The following is a 26,639-nucleotide window of genomic DNA, read 5'->3' on the forward strand; positions in this document are numbered from 1 at the left end:
TAAGCGGAATGATACATCCAATGAGTGCATGCCCTATGAAAAGGGAGTCGAACTCAGCAATAAAGTGCAGGCAGACGCGTTGGAATGACCACGATCATGCTTAGGTTTGTGGAATGTTCTGCCAAGACGGGCTACAATCTCGAGGAGGTGTTTAGGGTGGCCGTCCGCATTTATAAGAGTTCCTGCAAGTCTCGCAAGAAGCTTAAATGCTCCATTTTGTAACTTTTCATACTAAACTGCCTTGGTTTTGTTGTGTTGCTAGGCACTGGTTGTTAGACACTAATTAGTATGATCACTCATTGATTTCCCCGCTCTTTAGATTATTTTTAAAAATGGTCACAATTAAGTTGTTTATTTTACTCAAAATTAGAAACAGTCGTCTACAGATTTGAATCGATTCCTTGTGCTACCCGTTTTTGTCAGCTGTTGCCGATTTTTGTAATGCGCTCAGAAAATTGTGTTTTAAAAATTGCCATTGCGAAATTATTGCTTTTTCTGTTTGCAGCACACTTTCAGTATGCACTGATTTAAGTGTCCATGCCAAAAATGTAATTTTTACACGTAATCCCTGTTTTTATCACTATTATAATCAATGATAATATTTATCTCGAAAATATTTAGAATGACAAATATTTTTTTACTGTTCGCATTATATTACAGTCACCGCGCATATAGTTTACATTCTATCCAGCAGAAATGGACTTTATATTTACACTTAGTATATCTGAATTAACAACTTTTGACCACCATAAATTATTATTATTTGATTCTTTACCTAAATTCTTCAATATATGGAACATTTCTCTCTTTAAAACATTTTATTTGCTTCTATATCATTGATTTATCATACAATTGTCAACCTATCATAATCAATTTCCACGCACTATACATTCCGCGTATATACCTTTTTCAGACAATTCTGAAGGCATGGAATGACTTTTTAAAATTAGAATAAGCCCCTATATAGAAATGTAATATCATCATGCCACAAATGTCAGCGAAGTCAGCCCTTAAAGACAAAATATTCACTAGTCAACATAGTAGCCAAAGAATCTCGAGATGGTTCATTCAATAGTTTATTTTTAGCTATCAAGTTGATTTAGTCGATCTTTCGTTTTCTACAGATATAAATGATTCCTATAAATGAATGTCATAGATATTTATTCAAAAGTTTGCTTTGCTACAAAATAGAAAATAAAGAAGCAGTTACAGTTTCGGAATCATTGTAAACTATATTCAGTTCCTATGGTCCACCAAAAATTCTGCAGTCTGACAACAGAACAGAATTTGTTAATTCAATCAAACCATTTGAAGATGGATTAAAAAAGAACTCAGAGAAAAAATTGTATATCAGTACAATATTTCAATTCATTCTTCTATAAATATATCACCATTTATGGCTTTTTTCCGAACAAGAGGATATAACATTTTTATTTTATATTTGAAGAACATGAAAATTAAACTATTATAAATGACAAATATCTTGAAAAAATGAAAGTATTTAGTTTGAGAACTTAACAATCATAAAGCCAAATATATTAAGTTAATCAAATAAAAACGCAATGTTATTTGCTCATTTTTCAGTTCAAGTAATTTCTTGAACATAATTAGTCCAGGAATATTAATAAATAAAAATTTGTTTATTTGAGAATTATAATTTGCCGAGGAATGAGCGTCTGCACTGAGGACAAAACCACTCCCCCACGGGAGCATCGGACAGTCCGACACACTCATAGTGGTACCACTCTATGGGACACTACCACTGAAGGTCAAATCAAATACTGCGTGATTGTCACAGGCGATCATCTTGCCATACGCCTTAGACTGGCATATACAATAAGTGGAAGAATCGTCGAGTTCCCCATCAGCCGAAGTGCTGGGAATGATCGACACGTCAGTTTGCCACGTAGACGAGTTGTACTGAGGGAGTGGACTTTTCTTGTTCCCGTGGGTTGAGCCCTTTCGACTAATCTCCCCCGAGGGACGAGTCGTGTCAGAGACCACAATTTCGATTTTCAGGGGAGTTGATTCGTGGACAATACCCGAGGACTCCGGTTGCTGGGGGACCGACACCTGTGAATTGTGCTGACCATTGTGCAAATTTCGTAGTTTCTTTTTCCCTGAAATAAAATAAGGAAATACTCAAATGACGGCGCTTATTCTGGTGGTCGATGGACTCGAGGCATTCTACAGTTCTACCAACCAAGTACTTTGTTCGATCAATTCAGTGCAGCCGGCGTCGTCCGCCTCCAACTCGAGCTTGAATTTGAGCAGGTCTTGGTCGAGTCGGTGGGCGTATTGTTGGACCTTCATGATTAGTCACCACCTCACAATCTCGTTCAGCTTTCCCATCTCATCCATCTTCTTGTCCGCCACCGTCTCCGCGTACTTGACTGGCTGGCAGTCACCAACAGGATATACCGCCAGCAGATCTTCCAGTTCATCCTCATTGGCATTCCCCCCAGTCAAACAAGATTGGAAATAACTGTTGATTGCAGTAATACTCTTCTCAGTCAATTCTGTTCATTACTCTGTGCGTCAACCATTCACTGCTGAATCGAACTCCCTCACTTGCTTCAGTTTGTCGCGGACATGGTTTGGGAGGGCCTCCAATACTGCCAAATAACTAAGTTTCTTACATTCCAGAAAGTCGTTTAAATACATTATATTCGAATCACTCTACATAAGTCAGTTTTATAGACTTTATTTATAAAAGTGAAATTACCACAACCATGAACTGAAACAATATTTAATAATTAACAAACTTTATTTTATAATCATTATTCTTATTTCAAATATAAAATTTTTAACCATTCACAATCTAGACATAATTAAGAACATGGATTACAGTCAATCCAGGATTAGGCTGATCGATTCTGCACACACTCCAATCAATCAACAACTGGACAAACAGGGCGAGGGGGAGACGTCAGAGTTGTTCAGAGACACGCAGGAAAATGTTCTGAAAAGATTGGGAAGAGTCTTGAATGGCAATAAATAACTAGTTGAATTGTGTAAGAACACAACATTGTTCACTCGTACTCAGCAGATGCAGTCGATTGTCCGTCTTTGTATCATCATCCACATAACCCGACCTTATAAACAAGTTTAAATAGTTAACAAATATACCATTATTTTATTACTTTTTAAAGCATTTAACAATGAATGCATAAGTAAGGTTATTTGTAAAAAGAACGGATGTCCCATTACTTTAATTTTTACAGTTTTGAAAGTGCAAAGTATTAATTTTGTTTAACAAAATTGTGAATAATTTCATTTGGGTTAATAAATAAATGATCGAATTCGTTTTGGTGTGTTTGTGCATCGTTTAAATGCAACCCGAGTCTCAGTCTGTATTTATTGATAATGACCACCCCAACCCTTTCCACTTCAAGAAAGGATCATTTGTTCCTCCTGCCGAAGTAATACTGACCCTTCAAGACAAATTCCTGGCAAATGAAAAGATTCGGCTCAAGTGGAAGGGGTTTCCTAAGCGAAAAGAATTGTTCTCTTTTTGTCAAGACAACGCGGAGGCCAATGTCCCATCACTTTGTGCCAAACGCGTAAAGTCGAATGCGTTTGATTTTGAAGTAGAGACTAATCAGGAGTCTGTCAATTTTATTCATCTTGACAAAAGTTGTCTCATTTTATTTACCGCTTAGATGTTCACAAACAGCCCCGGAAGATGGCCTCACTCGATAAAATATTGGGAGAGGCTTTGAATTATGCGGCCCCATAATTAATTTATTGAGACACTTTTTGATGAATAGAATAAGACATAATTATGGAGATAGTATTTATACTTGCGATTCCAAATAATTGTCCCCATTTTTATCCACGCCGGCAATGAAGCATCCGGACTCGGTCGATACGTTTTCCGCATATCGGAAACTTGGTTGGATAGGTCTTTCCTCGGTTTCATGGAATGCCTGACTTGATTTGTTCGTTGTCTGGGAATAAATATTAACCGGACCTTCCTCGTAGCAATGGGTTGCTTCAAGTAGAGTCGTCGGCACTTGACGGAGACGAATACACCAAAAATGAAAAACATAATGCCCAATATGGCCATCGTCAGCATAAACGTCGACTCGTGTTTTTTCCTGACATTCTCTCGGTGGTCTATTTCTGACTCACTTGTGTTCACCAAGGTCACACAAATTGATTTTGAACGAAAAAGTAGGCCTTCAATGTTGCAGACCATGAGCACGTGACCCCCAGTTCTCTGGAAGTATTCGGTTTGGTTGATTTCCTTCTTAGTTACCAACAGATAACTTCGATTGCTAACATTGCGGAGGCCAAAGAATTCCGAATCTTTAACGGTACATGTCATAGTTCTCTCAGAGTTGCTTTCAACGACCACGTAGGCAATGGTGGTTCCAATTTTGTCCGCACTGGATACGGAAAAGATTTCGTCTTTCCGAACGCTGCTGACAGAAATGTATAAATCATTTTTCATTTGGAAATATTTGGAAATGTTCTTGGTTTGTATAAGCTCGAGGAAGATAATGCAATAGTCACATTTTCGGTCACAACACACACTTGCTTCCAGTTTGACTGGATTTTTCAATTTGGTGAGATCCTGGATTATTTCTCTTTTCATGTAAATTGATCCACTTTTCGCATCCAACTCGAAATTCTTGTATTCTTGGCTGAATCCAAATCGGACGGGAGTCATTTCGCTGATCGACCGAGTTTGAAAACTCTCCGACGACTCGAATGCTTTCAGTTTTGTCACGAAAAGATATTCCGACTCGAAATAGACGGAAACTGACATTTTAAGTGTCGCATAATCAAATCTCGGTTGGAAACATTCAACAATTGATTTTCTATAAAATTCGACGGTCAGAAATCCCGAAAGTGGATGGGGGCCCCCATCGAGGCATTGAATCCTTAATGTTCCCACTGGGAAGGTAGCATTTGTTAAATGGACTGTCAACTTCAAATTTACTACATTCCCCGATTTTGTGAATACCAGCATTGCCCAATTTAGAGAAGGTGAGATTATGCATGTTTCAATCCCATTTTGCGGACTGTCATAGTCGTAGGGAGAAGGGAGGTTCAATTGAATTGGTCCTGAGTTTTGGTTGACATCATATTTCACGTAATCTGGATAGAAGGTCGGAGGGTTATTGTTTACATCCAAAATATTTATTTTTATATCGTAAGTTTTGAATTGGTCATTGGAGAGAGATCCGACTTTAAAGTGAATTATGCACGTGTCTTGCTCACGACATCGAAGGAGGCTCTCCCGGTGAATCACAACAACTGTTCTTATAATCCCGGTTTCTCTCTCAACCATAAAATAGCCGCTATCCATGCTGTCAGTCAACTTGAAAAAAATAGGTTTTGGAACATCAATGCTACTTTCGAAGGGAATCTGCCCAATAAAGCAGTTTTCTTCCGACTCTTCCGCGACCTCGTAATAAAGATCGACGGAAGCTGCCAAATTTATGAGAAATGTCATCATCCACAGTAGTGTGTTTAGTCCCATACGATGCAACAATTTTATGAAATGAGTGGCTGTCAATTGCGAAAATAACAATTAAAAAGTCGGCAGTTTATAATACTAATTAATATTAACGGCCCTCGTAAGTAACGATTAGGCCTGTTACGATTGTTTGCACATTGAGAGGTATATAAGTATGTTGCAATGACAATCAAGTCATTGTTGCGAACAAGGAACAGCATTTTCTTATTAAACATCATTAAAAATGGTGGTCTAATTATGCAATGGAATTTTTAAAGACAATACATATACTTATTGTCACAAAGACATTACTCAAAAAGTCAAACAATAAATACTAGACTTATCGTGCAGAGAAATACAACGTCGCCTTTTGAGTAAATCATATTAAATCGAATTCAGACCTGTTTATAATCAATTAAATAATTGACTATTGATTTTGTTGAGTAGGATTATTTTTGAATAGAGAGACTTGTTTCGCGAAGAAAACAAGTTGAGCCTAAACAACAGGAGAAAAATATGGATTTAGTTCTAAATAGAATGTTATTGATAGCTAAGCTATGATTATTTTTTCAGACACAAATACTTCTCCATCAAGCACATTTTACTGGTAATTCGCAGTAAAGATTATTATTAAAATAAGTATGAATCTTAATTTTGTTGCAAATAAGTATTGTCTGACAAAATAAATTAAATTTATTAGTGATTAGTGAAACCAATATCACTCGAAATTACCGAATGCAGATGGAGGCTGTTTGGACACATTCTAAGGATGGATTTGGATGCTCCAGCAAACGCCGCTATGGGAGACTTTTTCGAAGCTGGGGGCCATCGTTTCCGTGGGCGACCAAGAAATACTCTCCCGGGTACGCTGGATAGAGACCTAAAGAGGGGTGGTAAAGAATTGAAGGACGGGGACGATCTCGATGCACAACGGGACTTCGCCCAAGATTGCGGGAAATGGAATAAACTAATTACTCGTATTGTTTCCTGTGCTGCACAAGCTTTGTCATGATCCATGGCATTGCGAAAGTGCCTATAATAATAATTAGTGAAAATCTCGAGTTACATGTCAAACTTTTTAATCGCACTTTATTAGTATTTACCTCCTTCACTATCACGTAAACAGTTGTCAGTTATCACTGGTCGGTCCGGGAGATCACGAGTGTTGATGTCGATGTGTTTGGGCAGGAAAAAAGATTGCAGACTGTATATTCCGTAACTCATTATTTGAGTAAAGACGTTTTAATAATTATAAAGTACATAAATTCTCAAAATATCGGATAAATGAATCCTTAAATTAAATTTAACATTTTCACATTTGAACTCATAGTTGATATTAATCCTGTTTGAACATTGTTGCACCTGTCCGGTCCAAAAAGTTTTTTTTTGTGAAGACACAAATTTGGTAAGCGTCCTCTAAGGTTCTCAACGGTGGGCGATTAGCCCACTAGGAGGCGACTTTTTTTTAGTAAGGGGGCGATTTATTCTCCCAGGAGGCGATAGTTGATTGCTAATATTTGAAAAATTATCTTTATCTTCTATGTGTCGTGTTCAAAAAAAGTCAGAATATATAAAGATAAATATCTTAGATTTATTAAAGATGCTCAAGATCTTAATAAACCACTTTGTCTTCAATGTGGTACAATCTTTTTGAGTGAGGCAATGAAACCGTCTCGTTTGATTTAACATTTAAAGCGAAAACATCATAATTCAATTTGAAAAAAGGCAGACTTTTTCTAGAATTAAAATATAATTTTGAAAATAAAAACACCTGACCTTCAATCTTTCATAAAAATATATTTCAAAATTCATATAAAGTTGTCTTCACCTCGAAGGTTCCATGCATCTAATATGCAACTCGGATTGACGAGTAACGCCGTCATCAGTGATCTCACTGCGGAATTGGATGTCTTCATCGGCCACATCACAAAAGAAAAAAAGCGACAAGATTGTGCAGAGACACATGATTTCGTTTGGATTAGTTAGTTTCTTGATAACATGTTCTCTTCCTGTCTTGATCTTAACAAAAAAAGTGTATCCGGCTTGAGCGGCTCGTTTACATCTTGCGGTAGGGCTAATTACGATATAAAGTTGCAGAGATAATTGCAAAAAATGGTTGCATGATTATTTTAAATTATTTGCCTATTTGATTGCAGAAAATGTTATCCGTAAGGAGGCGATACAAAAATAAAGGTTGAGAACCACTGCTCTAAACCAATTAATCAACGACACAATGCTAAACAATCTACAGTGAACAAGTTTTCTTATTAAGTTAGAGCATGTCGACTAAAACCGCGGTGACCAAAAGGAAAGGCACTTTTCGGGTACATTGTACCAAATATCTGCTTTTTCGAGGACGATGAACAGAATATAAGTGCAGAGACCTCTTTGACTAATACATTACGTATAGTGGCATAATGTGTAATAAGGGCCAAACATCATGTCTTCATAGAGAAGACGACTTGGACGAAACCTCGTGATTTTTCTGTCCATTTTGTGAAGGAACGCAGCTCTTTCCAAAAGTTTTGCTATTTCGAGACTAATAGCAATTTTTTAAGAGCAATTAAATAAAATAGAACAAAGGCAGAAGCTCCTTGTAATTTTTAAAAACAAATTTCAATATTGGTGTTCCAAACCAAAATCATTATTCGTAATAGACTAGATCACCAGTTATCAGTTTTGTTTATTTATACAAATGGGAGTTAATTATACAAGCCATTTATTAAATAACTAGTCACTATCTGCGGAAAATTTAGAAGCCGTAGTTTTTTTTTCCTCCATGTTGTGAATAAACTTACATTTTGGTCCATATGGACAGAACATATTCTCGTGGTAAGCTTTGCACAATTCAGTCTTGTATTTTGGATGAGGCACATAATACCGAAGTTCGCATAGTCCATGAGCAAAGCAGCACTTTTCCCCATAGATGCAGTGTCCAGTCAATGAGTATGAGCGACATATTTCAGTTTTGTATTTGGAAATTTCTTCCCTCAATAAATTGTTAGATACTTGAAAGTTTCTCATGTGCGCGTAAATAGAACTCGTAGTTCTTATATCTTGTCGATAAACGTACACTCCTGACTAATACATTAATAGGCCTTCTATCTAAACATGTGTGAATTGGAAGCAATAAGTGTAAATTATGGAAATATCGAATTAATAATCCATATGATCAATTCAATCCTTTGCCATGTTTCTGTAGTTATTTATGCATGTCGTGTTCGTCGGGACACAATCTTCGAATAAAAACACAAATTAAAAATATATTCCTTGTTAGAATACTTATATTGATTGAGTGTTTTCACTATACATGTTTTTTATTTTAGACCTAAGCATCGAACCACCGAAGACTACCGACAAAAATTAGCGATAATTCTTCTCATGAAAAAAAATTAATTAAATAAATATATGGTTGGTACAAAATTATAGTTGTTGACGTAGGGACTATACGCCAAATGTTTTACAAAAGACTGCTTTCCCTGTTCCCTTGAGAGTGGCGTGTGATTCCTCCAACGACTTGAGACCAATTAAATGTATGTCAAATTTATACAAGCTGGTTACAAAGTCTTCTATCATTAAAATTACATATGATTTTGAAGCATGCAAGTAAATACTTTATCATTGTTGTTCCTTGTGTGTTTTGTATTAGTCTGTTTTTTCAATCTGTAAACAAATCATGAGGGTAAAAATATTTATGATAGTAGATAATTAGTAGAGCAAGCATGTTTTTAGGTCTACGTGGTGCCAATAAAATGTGTGAAAAATATTCTGCCTAACTTTTTTCCGTTCATCTATTTTCTTTTAAAATGCTAAAACTACTGTTCTCGTCACTATCAATGATGTAAAATATTCTCTTTCCCAATTTCAAACATAAATAAACACAGGGATATAATTTATGCCGGGTAATAAATACTCGTATGAAAACATCATAAAAAAGTCAATAAAAAGTTCATTTTATAATAACTACAGTGGCCATAGATGCCCCACTTTTCAATAAAAGTACCAGTTTTTTAATAATTTCGATTTCATCATGGCTCAAAGATGTTCTATAGAGTTAAAGTCTGGAGATTGGGATGTTTAGTCCAGTATTTCGTGCTTGTTGTCTTTCCAATATTACGTTACAATGGCGCTATTTTTCATTGCCCGTTATCTTGTTGGAGAATAAATGATTTTAACTCCATTTTTTGTACGGATTGTAAAAGGTTATTTGCTAAGAAATTAATAAGTGATGCGATTCCCAACACCTTCGTACGCGAAACATTCCTAAATCATTAATCTTCCTCCTCTGTACTTTACAGTTGACACAATATTGCATTTTAAAACATGTCGATTTTCACGATAAAAAATTTGACGTTTTTAATTATTAAAGACATCAAACATTGACTTGTCCGACAAAATGACTGTTTTTCACATGTCATTAGAGATGCTGAGAATTTTTTGCATGTACTCATCTCGATTTAATATTTTTACAGTCAACATTGGTTTACGTTTTGCAACTCAAGCATTTCATTTCAAAAATTTGAGCAATTGTGAAATATCAATATTGAATTAATCTTCAGAAATAGTGGAAAGAGATACATAGACGGTTGAATTCACGATATCTCAGATAACTCATTGGATTGGTCATTTGTCATAGTAAGTAGACGTCCCGAAATTATTTTTCGAGTAGAAATCCCATTTTTCAAATCCAATGTTTTATGACAGACACGTCGCTTTCCGGATGATTTTCTTCGTTATACACCTCTACGCTCCTCTGGAGATGGCGATTTTCTGGAGGTTGTCTTTTTATAGTTTCATTTCAGCATTTTGTAGGTCATTTTGTATGGATAGTGGCACAGTTATACGTTGTGTGCTTCGAAAACAGCTGGTGCTTAGCCATTGTGTGGTTTGCAAAGGCGGCAGGATCCATTCTTAAGATATGTCCCTATCGACCATTCCCTTTAATGGTCCCCAAGCATTCAAATTGAAATGTAGCGTATAGTGTTGTCGATTATCCTCGGATAGCATACTTCCAGTATGGATTTTAGTTGTCGTCTGTGAAAACATTTAGGTTTTGACCTCGTTCAGACCCCTCGTTCCCAAGTTGTATAGCAGTATACGCAGAAAAAATGCGTAGTATAGTCGCATTTGCACACGTATTGGAATTGGCGTGTATTTTAGCCATTTTGAAGTTAATCTTTTAAGTGCACGGATCGAAAACATTTTTCTTAACTTGTAATCATCCCAGTCTCCAAGTAGTGATCTGTTCTTCTATATTTCACATTTGTCAATTGACTTTCTTTTTTGATAATTGTGAGGTCGGACTTTGGTTCCTATACTTTTAGAAACCATTTCCCGAATACTCCAGGGACACGATTGAGCGCTTTTTTGATCTCGATTTTTTCCAATAAAAAGTCTACTTCATCCGCTTAGATCAGTTCTGTGATCGAACTTAAGCAATTTTGCTTTTATGTCATTGATAGCAGTCTTCAGGTGAATAACAAATAGTATTGGCAATAAGGAGTTGCCTTTTGGGGTACTAATATGTGTTTTGAAAATTAGGTCAACGATTTGAAGAAGGGCGCTTTAACTGAGGACGTAGCCAGGACAATAATGCGACTTTAAGAAGTGAGTAGTAAAACTTTCAACTTGATGTCGAAAGTGGGTAGGAAGTGGATTTTGTTGCTATATTCTGTGATGAGAAGGCGTCTAAAAAAATAACGAAGATTAATTCAGCAAGATATAGTGTAAGTTAAAAGTCCAGTCGAATTATTAAGGAAATTTGTAACTCAGATATAACTTTCAAAAATATTAATTATGATGACGTGTTTTTGTTGTTTGTTGTTTTCTCTAATATTTGTTGATTGCTCAAGTTTATAATTGAAAATCAAACTCGTAGATGAACAATTTGTAAATGTCGGATCTTGTATTAAACTATTGAGTGATCGATATTCTGTTAGACTTCACTCTCATGATCTACGATACGGCTCGGGGAGTGGATTGCAGGTTCACTTGATTATTTTTGTATTTGTTCAGTCGGTGACAGGGATAGACTCGGTGACATCGCATAACAGTCATTGGGCCATCAAATCCGACAATCAAATACACGGGTTGTACATTCAAGTGTTAGTCAAGTGACCACGTTGAGTGCAATTCGGACGTGCAACTAGTCCATACAGACACTGGTCAATATCTCCATTCAGAAGACATTCCGTCCCCATTTTCAGGCTGTCAGGAAGTGAGTTGTTCCAACCAATCTGGGGACGGAAATGAGTGGGTCGTCGAATGCCCCGGAGAGTTCTGGAATAGAAATGACAAAGTGCACTTGCGACATAAATTGACTAACAAGTTTGGATCCTTCTTATATTTTGATATCTTCACGTGTCTGGCAAAAAGTATGGGAACCCACAGGATCAATTCGAGATTTGCGCAGTAAAGGAGAGGTGGAAGTCGACGGGGTGGACTGCAATGGAGGGGGTCTACGTCGTCAGCAACAGACCTGGGGGGTCGTGGAAGGATCGAGCTTATAATGAACTGTGATATTGCTTTACATTTTTAATTTTGAATGGAACTTAAATGATTTTTGGGTTAGTTTTAGACATCCGGTATTAATTCTAAGCCCTCATTTTGTATTCTCTTTGGCAATTTGTTTTTGACATAGTCATTAAAAGTATTATGTCAGTATTGCCAACATGAACGAGTTAACTGTTGCCCTGGACAGTGCGAGTTACTCAATTATTATTTGGTATATAAACAAGGAGATTGAAAAAATCTGAGTGTTTCCTCACTTGCAGGCAGTTTGACATGGAAGGGAGTGGAGCCAACCTCGTCGGTGTGTAGGCCGCAAAGACATGTTTGTTAGGCCGAAATGGTTAGGCCGAGACGTTGGGAAATTCCGATTCTCAGCGATTCCTCCAAAAGGCAAGCAGCTTCTTATATTAATGTAAATAATATTTATTCTTAAGTTTAAATGTAAGTGTAGAAAAACAGAAAAAAGTCACTACTACACGTATTTATAACACAGCACTTCTGCGAAGACAGAAACACGTATGTAACTGAGCCTTCACTTGTGGCATCCATGAACAGAGCAAGTTAACTATTTAATTAATTCCGAGATAGGAGGTCCTTTTAATTTCTCTTTTCTTATAGTTTCTTTGTATTTGAGATAAGTGGAATAGAGGGAGATCACCTCATCAAAAATACGGAGATGGCTGGGCCTTTTTTCTTATAATAAAAATTACTAATTTATATTAACAGTAAATAATTGAGAGTAGAAACGCTTAAAATTATTTTATATTAAGACAGCCGCTGTAAAATAAATAAAAAGTCGAGTTCACGTGACTGAAATAATTTCTGTTGCAATGAACAAAACCAAGTAAAATAAAATAAATATCGAGTTATGGCATCATCGACACTTTCAAGTCAATTTTTACAGGCGGGCCGATTAAAGCAACGAAGGACGGAAAATCGGTGATGTGCCTATGCGCTGGCTCACTCAAAGTAATATCCATCTCGACTGGGCGGGAGACCTATTCATTTGCCGAGGTTCACTAAACATCGAATTTGTAGGAAGAAGATCCCATCACTCAATTCAGTCTTTCCTCAGATGAACAGGTAGTCTCTCCTAACATTCCCAGTTCATACTGACTGCTCACCAAAGTCTGCTTCTCCGCCATTGGAGTTGGCCAGGGGGGAGAATAAACAAAGTATGGAAGTCGGGACATTCCTCTGCAATCAGTTGCCTCCATGTCCACTCCTCCACACTTGTGTCCGGGGGGTGTGACCACGTTATTAGACTGTGGGATGTCCAACATTTTTACTGCACTCACACACTGAAAGCACATTCGTCCCCCATCGTGTTAGTACTTGGGCATATTCCAGAACATTTCGAATTATCGACCAACTGCTCTTCTCTGTCGGGTCAGAGGGGGAAGTGGTTGTCTTCGGCTTGCTGGAAGGAGATCTGAAAGCACGGATCAGTCTCCACACTGCTCCTGTCACTGACTGTACCTTCCACGGACACTACTTCTGCAGGTATGTCGACTTGTAGTACGCAGTGTGTCCAATGACTCCACCATGTCCTTGTTCGACCTGCACTCACTCACTTTGGAGAGGTCTCTGGCCACTCACGAGGAAATGCAGGCAGTGCTCTCCACCAAGGATGGGCTGCTCACTTTCGGGTGCTGTGGTAGACTTGGTGAGTCATTCATAGGGACTGCTGTTTTGTGGGATGTGGAAAGGTCGTCGATCCTGCGCAAGTCGAAGGTAGGTGACTATTCTATCAATTCGGTTGCATTCCTGGGGGAGGAGGGGATGTATATTGCTACCACTACTCACAATACTCTCCTCATCCTCGATCATTCTCTCCAACTGATCAAACAGGTGCGAGTCTGTATGTCAGTGCAGATTCCCGGTGACTATGATGGTGTTGTCTCGGTGGCATTTGTGGGGAAGCATTCTCGCAATATTGCAGTGGCAAGTTCCACTCTGAGTGTCCTCCGACTATTTTCTGTGTTTGGTGGTCATTCGGTCAGTTATACTCATCACACAACTCATCTCCTGGCTGCTCGTCCCTCTCACGACAAACAATTTATAATTTCTGCGTCGAAGGATGGAATGGTCGTCGTGTGGAGATTCAACGAGGAGGACGAGTCTTTATCTGTGCACAGTGTGGCCACTGGACATACTTGTGGTGTCAATCTGCTTGATTTTGCACAGTCTGATTGTCGGTGTAATCGAATAGTGGCGGGTCCTTTATTCTGAGTGCCAGTGGGGAGGATTGTCACGTCAAGATGTGGCCGATGGGGACAAAAGTATTGACTGCCCGAAGGACTGTCCGGGCTCACGCTAAAATGGTGACTGGGCTGGTTATTTCCCCCAACGACGAACTGTTTGCGACATGTTCCAGAGACAAGTTAATTAAGGTTTGCTTGTGTTGAGAAAACTCAGCTTTGGAATATTTCTAACTTTGAATTGGTGTCTCTTTTTCGGGGACACCTCAAAGCTGTAATGTCCATTGCGTTCTCTCCCTTCGACAAAGTCGTGTTTTGTACTGATTATAGGTCCTGGCGAGTGGCTCTACTGATGGGAGTATTTTCATTTGGTCACTGACAAGTCGCACTGTCCTCCTTACTTTGGACGGGCACGACAAATCTATTCTACACATTCAATTCATCAGCAGAGGCACTCAACTCATGACCAGCGGTGGTGATGGACTACTCCGTCTGTGGGCAGTCAAGACAAGGGAGTGTATAAGAACATTCGACGACCACAAGGAGAGGGTCTATTCCTTTGATTTTAACGCTGATGAATCACGTTTTGTTTCTGCTGGTTCGGACTCGGTCATTCACGTTTGGCGGGATTTGACTGAACAAGACCGCCAACAAGAATACAACGATAGTCAGGTCCTAAACACCAAGTCTGCATGTCACTTTATTTAATAGAAAGCAAAAGCTGGATAATTATATCAAAACTGGCCAAGTCGTGGAGGCCTTTCCTTTGACGCTCGAGTTGGAGAGGCCTCAGTGTCTCCTTCAAATAATTGAGAGTTTTTTTGTTTTTGATTACTTCAGAATTATATAAGGACGGGAATTGTGCAGAAATTCTCAGAGAATGTCTCGAGAACTTATCCAGTTCCAATTTGGGTTGTTTTAGCTATTTTCACGCAGATAATTTGCTGGATTACTGTCTCGCTTGGAACAGTAATACGAGGACGTGTTTTCATGCACAGCTGGTTTTAGCTGCATTGCTTAATGGAGTGGTACCTGAGGAGTTGATCTCTAAAGCGGGAAATATCCGCTCAGTTGTGGACGGATTAATTTCATATCAGCAAAGACATTTCCGCAGAGTGTCTAGTTTGGTCGAACAAACGGGCTTTTTGGAGTTTGTTGCTGCTAATTTTGTTGGGTTCACTTCCGAAAAGTCTGTGGATAGGGACGATGATGTAAATGTCCAATTTGACTTGTCCGACATGATTAGAAATAGTGCTGCTCAATAAAGTGATTATATTTTCACTTGAATATATCAGTTAATCTTATTAATTACGGTCGCAAGCAAATTATCACTTTAGAGACTAATCTACCATTGATTGATTTTGCAGTGCATGCTGTCAATTGGTGTTGATTTCAGACACCCCGATATAATGCGCATAGTCTTGTTTTGAACTGATTCAAGTCCCACGCTGGAGCTTGTAGATAAGGAGGGAGGCCAGTCCGGACTTGCGTAACAGTGTCAAGTTGTTTGTGTCGTTGGCCGGAAAGTCGTGAAAATAAAGGTTGAACAAAATTAAAGACAGGAGTGAATCCTGCGGTTTCCAGTTTAGGAAATCGTGTTGTTTAGAACAATTATCCACGAGGGAGACGTAATCCATGCGACACGATAAGAAGTTTGCAAGCCAGGATTTTAGTTTGAGCTTAGATTGTTGCGAGAATTTTGTTGGTGAGACTGCATCGAGGGACGCTGTCAAAAGCCTTAGAGATTTCGATGAAAGCTAGGATTGTTCATTTTAGCAGTCTCTTCTCATTAAAGCCGTCCATAACTAATTGGGAAAACTTTTTTAAGTGAGTAGCTGTTGAGTGCAATGGTTCGAAACCATGTTGGAAGTTGGTAAGTGATTGGGTACGCGTAAAAAGATTAGTTTTTCAAGTATTTTAGCTAGCTTGCACAAAAAAAGATTGGGCGGTAGGACCTTGGAATGCCAGGCGGTATTTTTTGTTTGATCAATGGAATAATACATGATTTCTCCAGAGAAACGGAATTTTGTTTTTTGCAACGGAATTGTTGTAAATAGAGACTATGCCATTAATGATGTTAGGGCCAAGTCTCTTAAGGTGATAGATTAAAATGTTGTTATGACCCGTTGCGGAGGAGTTTTCGAGTTTTTAATATATTGCGAGACTTTGTCTGCAGAAAAAGATGGTATAGTTCCCGTGAGTGATAGCTTTTTCAGAAATTTTGCAACCTTTCGATCATTTTTGTTAGATGTTTTGTTACTTAATGATGCGTAATATTTCAGTAGCGTATTTGGTGTTTGAATGAGAAATATCAGATTCATAGTATTTTGGCTTTTCATACATCAAACCATTCATGTCTTTAGGGGTCTTCCAGATTTTAGAGCTATTTGATCCGTAGTCGATTGAGACGATAAATTAAGTCCACTTGGAATCTGCGTGCAGATTTATAGCAGCGGTGATTTGTTAGTTAGAGAACCCGATAAAGTGCTCTTTTATCTGCTTCAGTTTGTTGCGAGTTTATACGAGGCAGTTTATTTCGTAGCTGTAACTATTGGCGGCTCTGGACGATGCCACTATTGGCGGCTCCCCAGAGACGATTTTAAGAGACGCTTTGTTGTTGGCACCTGCACTTCTGAGGATTGGATTGGAGATTAACCCCACCAAATCCGAATTAGTCGGTCTCAACATTCCTGATAAACGCCTTGACGACCTTTCATCGTCCCTCCGCACTGGTCTTGGCCAAGTGCGCGCGACTGACGTAAATGATCTCCGGATCCTTGGATCCCCCATCCTGCCGACTGCTATTAAGACTGATCTTCTTACCAAACATTCCACGTTAACTATTTTGCTGGACCGCCTCACGTTTTTGGACAGCCACGTCGGCCTGTTTCTTGCGAGAAACTTTTTCGCCCTGCCTAAATTACTCTACTCCCTCAGAAGTGCACCTTGTTACCTACATGAGGACATTCTCACTGATCTCGGCGACTCCCTTCGTTCGAAGATCGAATCAATATGCAATGTCGAGTTCGACTCTTTGGGGTGGAGTCAAGCTTCACTCCCCGTACGCCACGGAGGCCTTGGAATTCGGTGCCCGAATGATGTTGCACTGCCTGCCTACCTGTCGTCACTTTCTTCATGCCAGAAACTCATGGGCACGGTTCTCCCAACCGATTTTGAACATTACGTGCCTTCTGAGTTATCATCGGCGGTCGTAAAGTGGCACTCGCTAGGACTGGAAATCCCAGAGGATCAGCATAAGCAATTTGTTTGGGACGAAGTCCGCCTACAATCCCGAATCCATTCTTTACGTAAATCTCTCGACCAACACCGCTTGGCCTGCTTTGAGACGGCATGTCGCTCTCACAGCGGAGCCTGGCTAAATGCCACTCCACTGCCGAGCATTGGGAACCTTCTGGACTGCGAGTCCGTACGCACTGGAATCTGTTTACGTCTCGGTCTTCGCCTATGCGAGCCACATGTCTGCCGCTGTGGCGCGAAAATCTGTCGCTTTGGATTGCACGCTCTATCGTGCAGACGCAGTGCTGGTCGCATCCCGCGTCACGCCGCTCTTAACGACCTTATCAGGAGAGCCCTGGAAGTCGCCGGAATCCCCTCCTTGCTTGAACCCACTGGGATCGATCGGGGGGACGGAAAAAGGCCTGACGGGATAACTGTGTTTCCTTTCAACAGGGGGAAGCCTCTCACCTGGGATGCCACGTGTGTGGACTCTTTCTCGCCTCAGAACCTGCTGATGTCGGCCTCCGCTCCTGGATCTATTGTCACAACCGCGGAATGCAAAAAGATGCGGAAGTACTCCTCACTTACGGAGAAGTTCCAATTTCTTCCATTCGCGGTTGAGACTTCCGGTTCCTTGGGCAGTAAGACAATCAGCTTCGTTCAGGAGATCGGATCCCGCATGTCTGCCATCACAGGCGACGCCCGCGAATCGAGATGGTTTTTCGAGCGGATATCCCTTGCGATAGTACGCTCTAATTCTTTCTCGATCGCGTCGGCTTCCCGCACTTGAAGCTTTTAATTAATTAACTTGTAGTTATTGGTTGGTTTTCATTAAAAAAAAAGTTTAGCTGTAACTTGGACGGGATTTTTTTATTGTTCCTTAAAGATGAATTTTTGGAATTGGAAATGATAAGAGGGTTTAGGTGATCGACTGCTGCATCTGTCGAGCGAAAGCTGTTGTTGTTGAAATCATTTAGAAAATTTTTTTGAGCTAGACGGTATTCGTCAAAAAACTCTTTTGTAGTTACTGTAACAGCGGCGTTGTAGGTCAATGTTAGATATCAGAGCATTCTCGATTTCGATTGGGTTATGGTCAGTGGTCAGGTCATAAACGATCTTCCAGGAGGTGACAGAAGTCAAAATTTGAGTATACAATGAAATGTTGGGAAAGAAAATTGCGTTGCTTTTTCTCTACGGGGTTATGGTATGAGATGTATATATTGATCAGTCTCCTGGTTGAACACTCTGTAGAGACCGTTATAGCTGTCTACTCAATCACTATGTCATTATCGATTTTCTAGTAGGCTTATGATGTGCAGTTAGTGAATAGGCTTGATTTTCTGATAAGGGTTAAAAGGCCGCCGCCATTTAAAAAGTACGGTCTTTCTCGTCGGATGTATGAGTAACCCGGGAAGTCAAGCTGACGGTTTTTGGATGAGAGCTTTGTTTTTTGCACTAAAGAAATGCTCTTCTTTAACATACAATTCAGTCAGTACTCTTTTTTTATAACATGTGCGCTAGTCGTTGTCTACTCGAATAAATATTTTAATTGATTTTTCATTAATTAAACAGTGGTGGATTAGTCAACTTAACATTCGATTTTTATTAATTTTGAATCTGCAATGAGTCACTTTACAGAATACGCGTTGGTCGTCTTTTTCTTCGCTCTTCTGGACTCTTCTTGAAAGCTTGACCTGTCTTAAGAGACTCGAGTAGTGAATCAACAATTCCTTCTTCTCCTTTGGATACTAGGAAAATGTCAAATTGGAGAAAGAAATTCCACCGGTAAGTTTAATTTTCTTTTTCTCTTCTTCTGCTTTTTCTTTGGCAATTGCAGCTCTTTCTTTCTTTTCCTTGGCAGCTTTTTTTTTAAGGTTGTCTTGGATTGCAGTCTAATAATCAATTTTGAAAATCAGGAACAGAGAATTGATCAGTGAAAGTCGTGATAATCGAAAAGAATTCGTTGCATTTTATGGTTTTTTCCGCAAATGCAAAGTGAATAGTCACGGAGTGATACGTTTTTGTCATTTTCTCAAACATTTTTTCGAGTAATTCTATTTGCCTTTCCATATCTTGGAGCAGTTTCTTTTTCGTGAAGAAACCATATTCTAACCTCAAACACTGCCACGAATTGGTCTGCTGGGTCATCCGTCTCATGCCCCGAAACGATTTGAAAAATTTTTTTGTGTTGGTTCTTAAGCATTTCAAGTGATTTAGTTACATCATCCTTGTTTACTGGCAACTGTAAATGTAAATTTACCAAGTGAAGCTTTCGAGCAAGAAATCAGCTCAGAAGGAAACTTGGCAGCTTCTGGGCATTTTTTTTCCGTCAACTGAGCAATGTAGTTAAGAAAGTTAATTGAGTTGTCAGAGGATTTTGTGTCCACCAACTTAACTAGACTCTTGATGTTAAATGCGTAGGTCGCGGAATTCCGCGAATTGGCATTTAGGATGTTTCCCACTGAAAGAATTAACTGAAAAATGTTTCGTAAATTTTCGCTCCTAACGACTTGTTCAGAAGCATCGGTGACAGTTGCAATCGCCTACGCAAATATCAGATTCAGAATTACAGTTTTAGTCTCCGCCACTAACTCAGGGTAGAACATACGAATGAGAATGCACTCCAGACGTTTGTTGAATGATCGGATTCCTCCGAGCTGAGCAAATTGATTTATAGAGTGCATACCACAGACAAGTATTGCTCGCATTCTTGAAGCTCCTCCATTTTTCCACTCATTTCATTAAGCATATTTAACTGTTCTGCACTCGGCAAATTCTTGATAAATTGTTCAACAATGTTTTGGGATATTATTGGAGAGTCAACTGCTAAAAACGCGCTTTTTAATTCTTGAGGAGTTTTTTTTATTTGGCCAAACATAATTGCTGAAATTAAATATTACTGAGGACAACCAAAATTTTGTGCGACTTTTCCATCCAGAACCCTCAATTCCTTTATTTTTTTTGCAGTTGAAACAGCTGAGGTTGAAGTTTCTAGAACCATCATTCTTGCAAACACTACTTGTAGGAGTTTTGGATGCAAATAAGCTAACAGTCATTTCAATTATAGCGTCGTCGATGTATTCCTCGTCATTTAGTTTAGTCCACAAAGAGTCTTCATTCAAAACATTTACTTTTAGCTACCAAATGAATTACTGAGTGACTTTGTCCCAATTTAGTCTTTTTGTAGGAGGTTGTTCTTTAGGGTAGATAGGCTTGGACTTCATTCCAAATGGCAACACTGGCTGGATTCCCTTTCCTCCAATCTGAGGAGGCGAACTCCCTCCCATCATTGGCGGTGGTGGGGCTACTCCTCCCATCATTGGTGGTGGTGGGACTACTCCTCCCATTATTGGTGGTGGTGGTGGGACTGCTCCTCCCATCATTGGCGGTGGTGGGGCTACTCCTCCCATCATTGGTGGTGGTGGTGGGACTACTCCTCCCATCATTGGTGGTGGTGGTGGGACTGCTCCTCCCATCGTTGGTGGTGGTACTACTCCTCCCATCATTGGTGGTGGTGGTGGGACTGCGCCTCCCATTATTGGTGGTGGTGGTGATGGGACTACTCCTCCCATCATTGGTGGTGGTGGTGGGACTGCGCCTCCCATTATTGGTGGTGGTGATGGGACTACTCCTCCCATCATTGGTGGTGGTGGTGATGGGACTGCTCCTCCCATCATTGGTGGTGGTGGTGGTGGGACTGCTCCTCCCATCGTTGGTGGTGGTACTACTCCTCCCATCATTGGTGGTGGTGGTGGGACTTCTCCCCTCATCGTTGGTGGTGGTACTACTCCTCCCATCATTGGTGGTGGTGGTGGAACTGCTCCTCCTATTAATGAAGAGACTTTTATACTTGATTCCATCAATTGTGACTGTTCAGGAACCGTTTTCGGGGGTTCAAGTTGTTTCTGTGATAATACCTTAAATATCAGTTAAAACTGAGTTGCCATTTCTTTTAAACTAGCTTCCAATTTCTCAACTTTAATCTGTAGCAGTGAAACGTTTGTCTCGAACTCTGACTTTGAAGTAAGTGCGGCAGAAAGCTTATTTTCATATTCTGTTTTTATTTGAGAAATTTCCTTTGCCGACTCTTCCAATCTGTCTTCAAAGACGGCTAATTGGTTTGAAATAAATGTATGTACAAAGTATTTCTTCAATATCCATTTCGAATAATTTATAGTCTGGATCGGGATCTAAATTACTTTTCTGGACCACGATCTGACCAACACAACACTCAATTAGTTTGGTGTACAACTCACTAAACTTACCAACATTGACGTTACTGAATCACTGACTCCTCTTTGACGAATATGAGATGTTGAAAGATGGAAATGAGATTCTTTTCGGTTCTGGATTCGGGGCGGACGTTTTTAAACGTTTCTAAACACATTTCTAGGGAGCTAAGAGTCCATTAATATCAGAATACTAAAAATCTTTTTTGCACTCCTCTAGTGAGTTGCTGAAAGCTTTAAAGTCGTTTTCTTTAACTTCGTCGAAAATCTTTACATGGCTTCGAACTTCCTCATCCGGTGAGTCTTTTAGGGACTAGATTGAACAGAGAAATCACAACTTGAATCATTTCACCCAATCCCATTCGCATAAACTCTGCTCGGAGATGGTGGCGGAAATCCCATTCGTCAGGAGTTGCCACAATCGCATTAATAAGTTGAAGACAAATAGACTTAAAAATCCCCCATTAAAAGTAAACTCTCAATTGGGGATAGTTTTCTTGTCTTACCCCTTCCATGATTGGTTTGAATCGCGGAATCTGTCTCTTCTGGGAAAAGACAGTCAAATCATTTAGCAATAAATTATGACTGGAATGGGTTAGAAGATGGTACCCGTTTGGATAAAGAGTGATTACTGCCAAGATTCGCATTACTTCAAAAGAAAGAGTCTCACATCCAAACTGTGTGCACTCAAACAGACTGCAGATAAAGTTTTTAAACGAAAAGGCTTCTTCGAGTCCATACTAATCTAAGTAACTGAGGACAACTCGAGAGTTTATGAATAATGAAATGCAGCGAACGGCTTCGATGGAACAGCCAATGTCCTTTGACCTAGTTTATCATCATTAATCACATTTTACGTGCTCTTTAATGCAACGTTGATTAGCAACTCCAGTCCTTCTCGTCCGAATGATTTGATCCACCTGCAAGTCTCCACAATCTACACTGTGCCTAAGCTGATTGCTCTGCAAATTGACTCTTAGTTTTTTGAGCAAGTTCAGTTTTTTGTTGTGTTTCCAGTCCGCATTCTTTATCTCCTCAGTAATATTTTTTGGGTCAAATATTTCTAACTGGAAACATAGAATATTAATTGATACAGCCGTGGTCTGATGCTTACTCAATCGTAGCATGTTAATCTTTTGCTCTATCGACTGGTCTCTGAGGGGCAGTCGTTTTTCGTTGGTCAGGTTCATTTCATCCTAAATTAACATTTTTAAACTTAACCATTAGGTTTTCAAATTTATCGACAAGCTCTTCAACGCTCAGTTGAGTGAAATCATCTTCAATGTCACAAGTACTCTCACAAGTTTTGAGATCCTCGGTTTTTTTAATTCCACGTTTTTTCTTTACTCTCAAATTAAATTTCTATGGAGTTGATAATTTTTAGAATATTGAGTATCCGTACCTTTGAGTTCTCCATGAGAGCCTAAATGGAGTCACTAAATACCAAAATTGTGTTGAATAATATCTATTTTCTGTCATGGAATTAATAAAGAGAAAATTAGGTTAATTAGGACGAAAATATACCGAATTTTTAGTTTTAAAATTATTTATTTCATAAATATGATTGGACATAAAATTTTTAGAACAAATTAATATATAAAATGTTGCAAATCTCTCACGAAACAATCCGTTCTCGATAATTCAAGTAAATCAAGCTTTAGTTAATTTTTAAAATACATGGGCTGTTCTGCAGAATAAAAATTCGTCAGGTCCTCTCAACATCGTGAACAAAACTCAGTTGTCTCATACGCTCTAGAATTTTTTATTCAGTTAAGAACTGTCGGTCTAGAAACGGGAAACGTCTATATAGAATCACGATTTTTCTTTTGAGGCGTGATATGTGTTAAGTTGGATGCATTTTCTCAGACACCTTCTCACCCATGAACTTCTTTCAACCTTTTGCACAAATATTCTAGGTATAAAAATCTAGAAAAGAATTCACTAAAAAACGAGAATGTAGTTATCCTGCTGAAGAGTATGTTATGGATGTTGGATTACGGCTGTCGTAGGTTCGATTCAAAGAAAGCGACTTTTAGCTATGGTCAAGTCTTGTCAACGTTCTCCGCCCGCGAGGAAATGAGTCCTTTTGGCACGACAAAGTTTTAAAAAGGGGATCTCCTATTTTTCATGATCAAATCATCAATAACAAATCTTCATTATGCATAAACCTTTGAAAAACAAATAAAGTGCAATCAGTGACAATAGGAAGCTACAAATGGGAGCTGGGAATATCATATTTTTAACACCTCTTTTTGGATACAAAAGTCTGTAAGGAAGTATTTTGGAAGTGTATGTTGATTGACACATACAACTCCTTCTTACGGTCTCTGCATTCGATTAACAAGTTATGACCATTGTTTATTCTTGGATTGCTATTATAATATGCAATTTGGGGGTTAATAAATAAATTGCCACTGTTTAGTTATGCATAAATATGATTATAAAAGCACAAAATTTTGCACTTAATGAGCTAGCAAAGAACATTAAAGAGGCCTGAAGATCCTAAAAATAAAGATAGGGGCACCGTCCAAAACATAGAACTAGGTGATCCTGGCTTCTCTGAGGAAGGTCCTCATCTTTGCCCGGTGCTCCTCCCTAGTCCCGACACAATTTCTATGAGGGCGCGGTGGTGAAGTTTTAGGGCCTGTAGGCCCAAGGTTCTTTTCCAAAATTTCTTTAAATGAGGCGATGGATAGATGTTCATTCGGTCCTTGTAGTGCTTTCCGAAATCTTTCTTGAGTTTTTTCGATTTTTTCGCGGTTCGTTTCACTGACAAACTCTCCCCAAACCCCACAAGCATAACTAATGGAGGGTTCGATGTATTGCCGGTATATTGATTAGCGTGTGGGGAAGCTGATCCATTGTTTGCATTTTCGGAGGAACACTTTTAAGATGTTCAGTTTCTTCATGCAGCTGGAAGTAACATTTTCAACTTGTTGGGAAAAACACATATGACTATCGTAAGTCACGCCGAGGATTTTCTGGGATTTTTTAAAAAGGATTTCCATGTTGTTTAGATATAAGTTCACCACTATTTTCCCAAGCTTCCTTGCTGAAGTCATAAGCGTAGTGGCCGATTTTTCAGGACTCGTTGATAGTCGATTTATCGAGAGCCAACTTTCGAGATTGTGGAGGTAGTTCTGCATTTTGAGCTTGCCGTGTTCACCTCACGGCTCCGAGTAACAATTACAATATCGTCAGCGTATACGATTGAGTCTTTGTCGTTTGACAACGGGAGATCCGATAAGAATAAGTTAAAAAGAGCTGGCGAAAGGGGTGAGCCTTGAGGGACTCCGTTTGGAAAATATCGTGACATCGATTTTGTATTGTTTTGTTGGATAATGCCTCTTCGGCCGCTGAGGAAGTTAGCTAGCCACTTTTTCAGCTTTGGGTGAATTTCACTAAGGTATATTTTCCTGGTCAGTATTTTCCTGGGTACGTAGTAAAAAGTCTCATGAATATCCACTAAGCATATAACTGTTGTTTGGTTATACTGTTTGGCAGATAGTCCACCTGAATGAAGTTCGTCAAAGTGACAAGGTGCAAAGTGGTTGATTTACCACATTTAAATCCATGTTGAAAATACAAATCCGGGAGATATTGTTTGATGTGATTGAGTATAAGTTTTTCCAGAACTTTGAATAGGACGCAGAGGAGAGAAATTGGCCTGTAGGACGCCGGGTTCTCTTTTGGTCTCCCTGGTTTCAGAATAGGACGAATGTGTGCCATTTTCCACAATGTGGGTATTGCGTCGTTGTTTATAGAAAAGTTATAAATTTGACAAAGAGCTGATATTGCCACCAGTCCTAGGTTTTTCACCAGAATAGTAGGAATTCCGTCAGGTCCACAAGAGCCAGTGCTTCTTGAATTTCTGATAGTCTGAGACACCTCCTCATGGGTGAGGATAATCATGTCCCGACATCTTCGAGGTTCAACGACTTCAAACATGGTCCATCATATTTCCTGTAGGGGATGTTGCTGATCCCAGCGTAGAACTTTATCAGTTTGTTGATAAAGTGAGCCGCATTATCCTCACCCGATTTAAATCTCTCCGGGTTTGTGAATCTTCTTAGGGATGCCCATACTTTTGTTAGTGGGACCTCCGCATTTAATCCTCTGGCGAACTTTTCAGCCCTCCCGTACCGTTTGTCTTTTGCAGATTGTTCTATAACTTTATTCAGTAGTCTGATCCGATGCCGGTTATCTCTTGTAAGATGAGAGCGAGTTCCGTTCCTCGATTAGAGGTAGAATCCTCGAAGGAAATTTACTTACTGGTTTTGGATAAATTTTCCTCATTTTTAAAAATGATTTTTTTCCAATCAAAATTGTTCGGTTAAAATGTTTGAGGGCGTTGTCGACCAAGTCAAAATCGTGTACATCAAAGTTAATCAGTGATTTGCCAATATAATGAGCAAATTTGGCCCAATCTGCGTGCTTGTAGTCGTATTTCAGGTTGGGGAACCCCTTTCTGAGGGGCGATTTGACTTGGAATCAATGAATCAAGCATAGATTGTTATATTAGTTGTATAATAAAAACGAGTAAATAAAAAAGTTTAATAAAACGTGTAAACGCATAAATAATTTATCATTTGATTATTCAATACTGATTTATTGAGAAATGATGCCAAACTGCTGGATGGACTGGATAGTTACCGTTATTTGGGTGTATTGGAAAATAAGTTTAGTCAGGTTGTTAAAGAAGTTTTGAAAAATTTACGGATTGAGGTTCAACAACGTATCGAAAGATTGTCGAAGACGAAACTAAATTCGGTGAATTTGTTTAAGGCAATTAATGAACATGCTTTATCCTTGTACAATTATTATATCGGCCTTCTGGATTTGGAACCGTCCGCTTTTGATGAAATTGACAAATTTGGCAGGAAGCTGTTAATGGATCTAAATATTCATATGAAACCAGCCTGTAAGGAGAGGCTATATTTGCCGAGGGATAAACTTGGAAGAGGGCTTGCCTCGATTACCTTCAGGTCGGAAAAA

The 26,639-nt window shown here is 39.1% G+C and overlaps 1 pseudogene; it reads left to right on the plus strand.

Moving 5' to 3' along the window:
* Window positions 1-12,314: 12,314 nt before the first annotated feature.
* Window positions 12,315-15,443, plus strand: LOC115227754 (annotated as a pseudogene).
* The last annotated feature ends 11,196 nt before the right edge of the window (window positions 15,444-26,639 follow it).

Source organism: Octopus sinensis, unplaced genomic scaffold (assembly GCF_006345805.1).
Source record: "Octopus sinensis unplaced genomic scaffold, ASM634580v1 Contig07101, whole genome shotgun sequence".
In the NCBI taxonomy this organism is placed as follows: domain Eukaryota; kingdom Metazoa; phylum Mollusca; class Cephalopoda; order Octopoda; family Octopodidae; genus Octopus; species Octopus sinensis.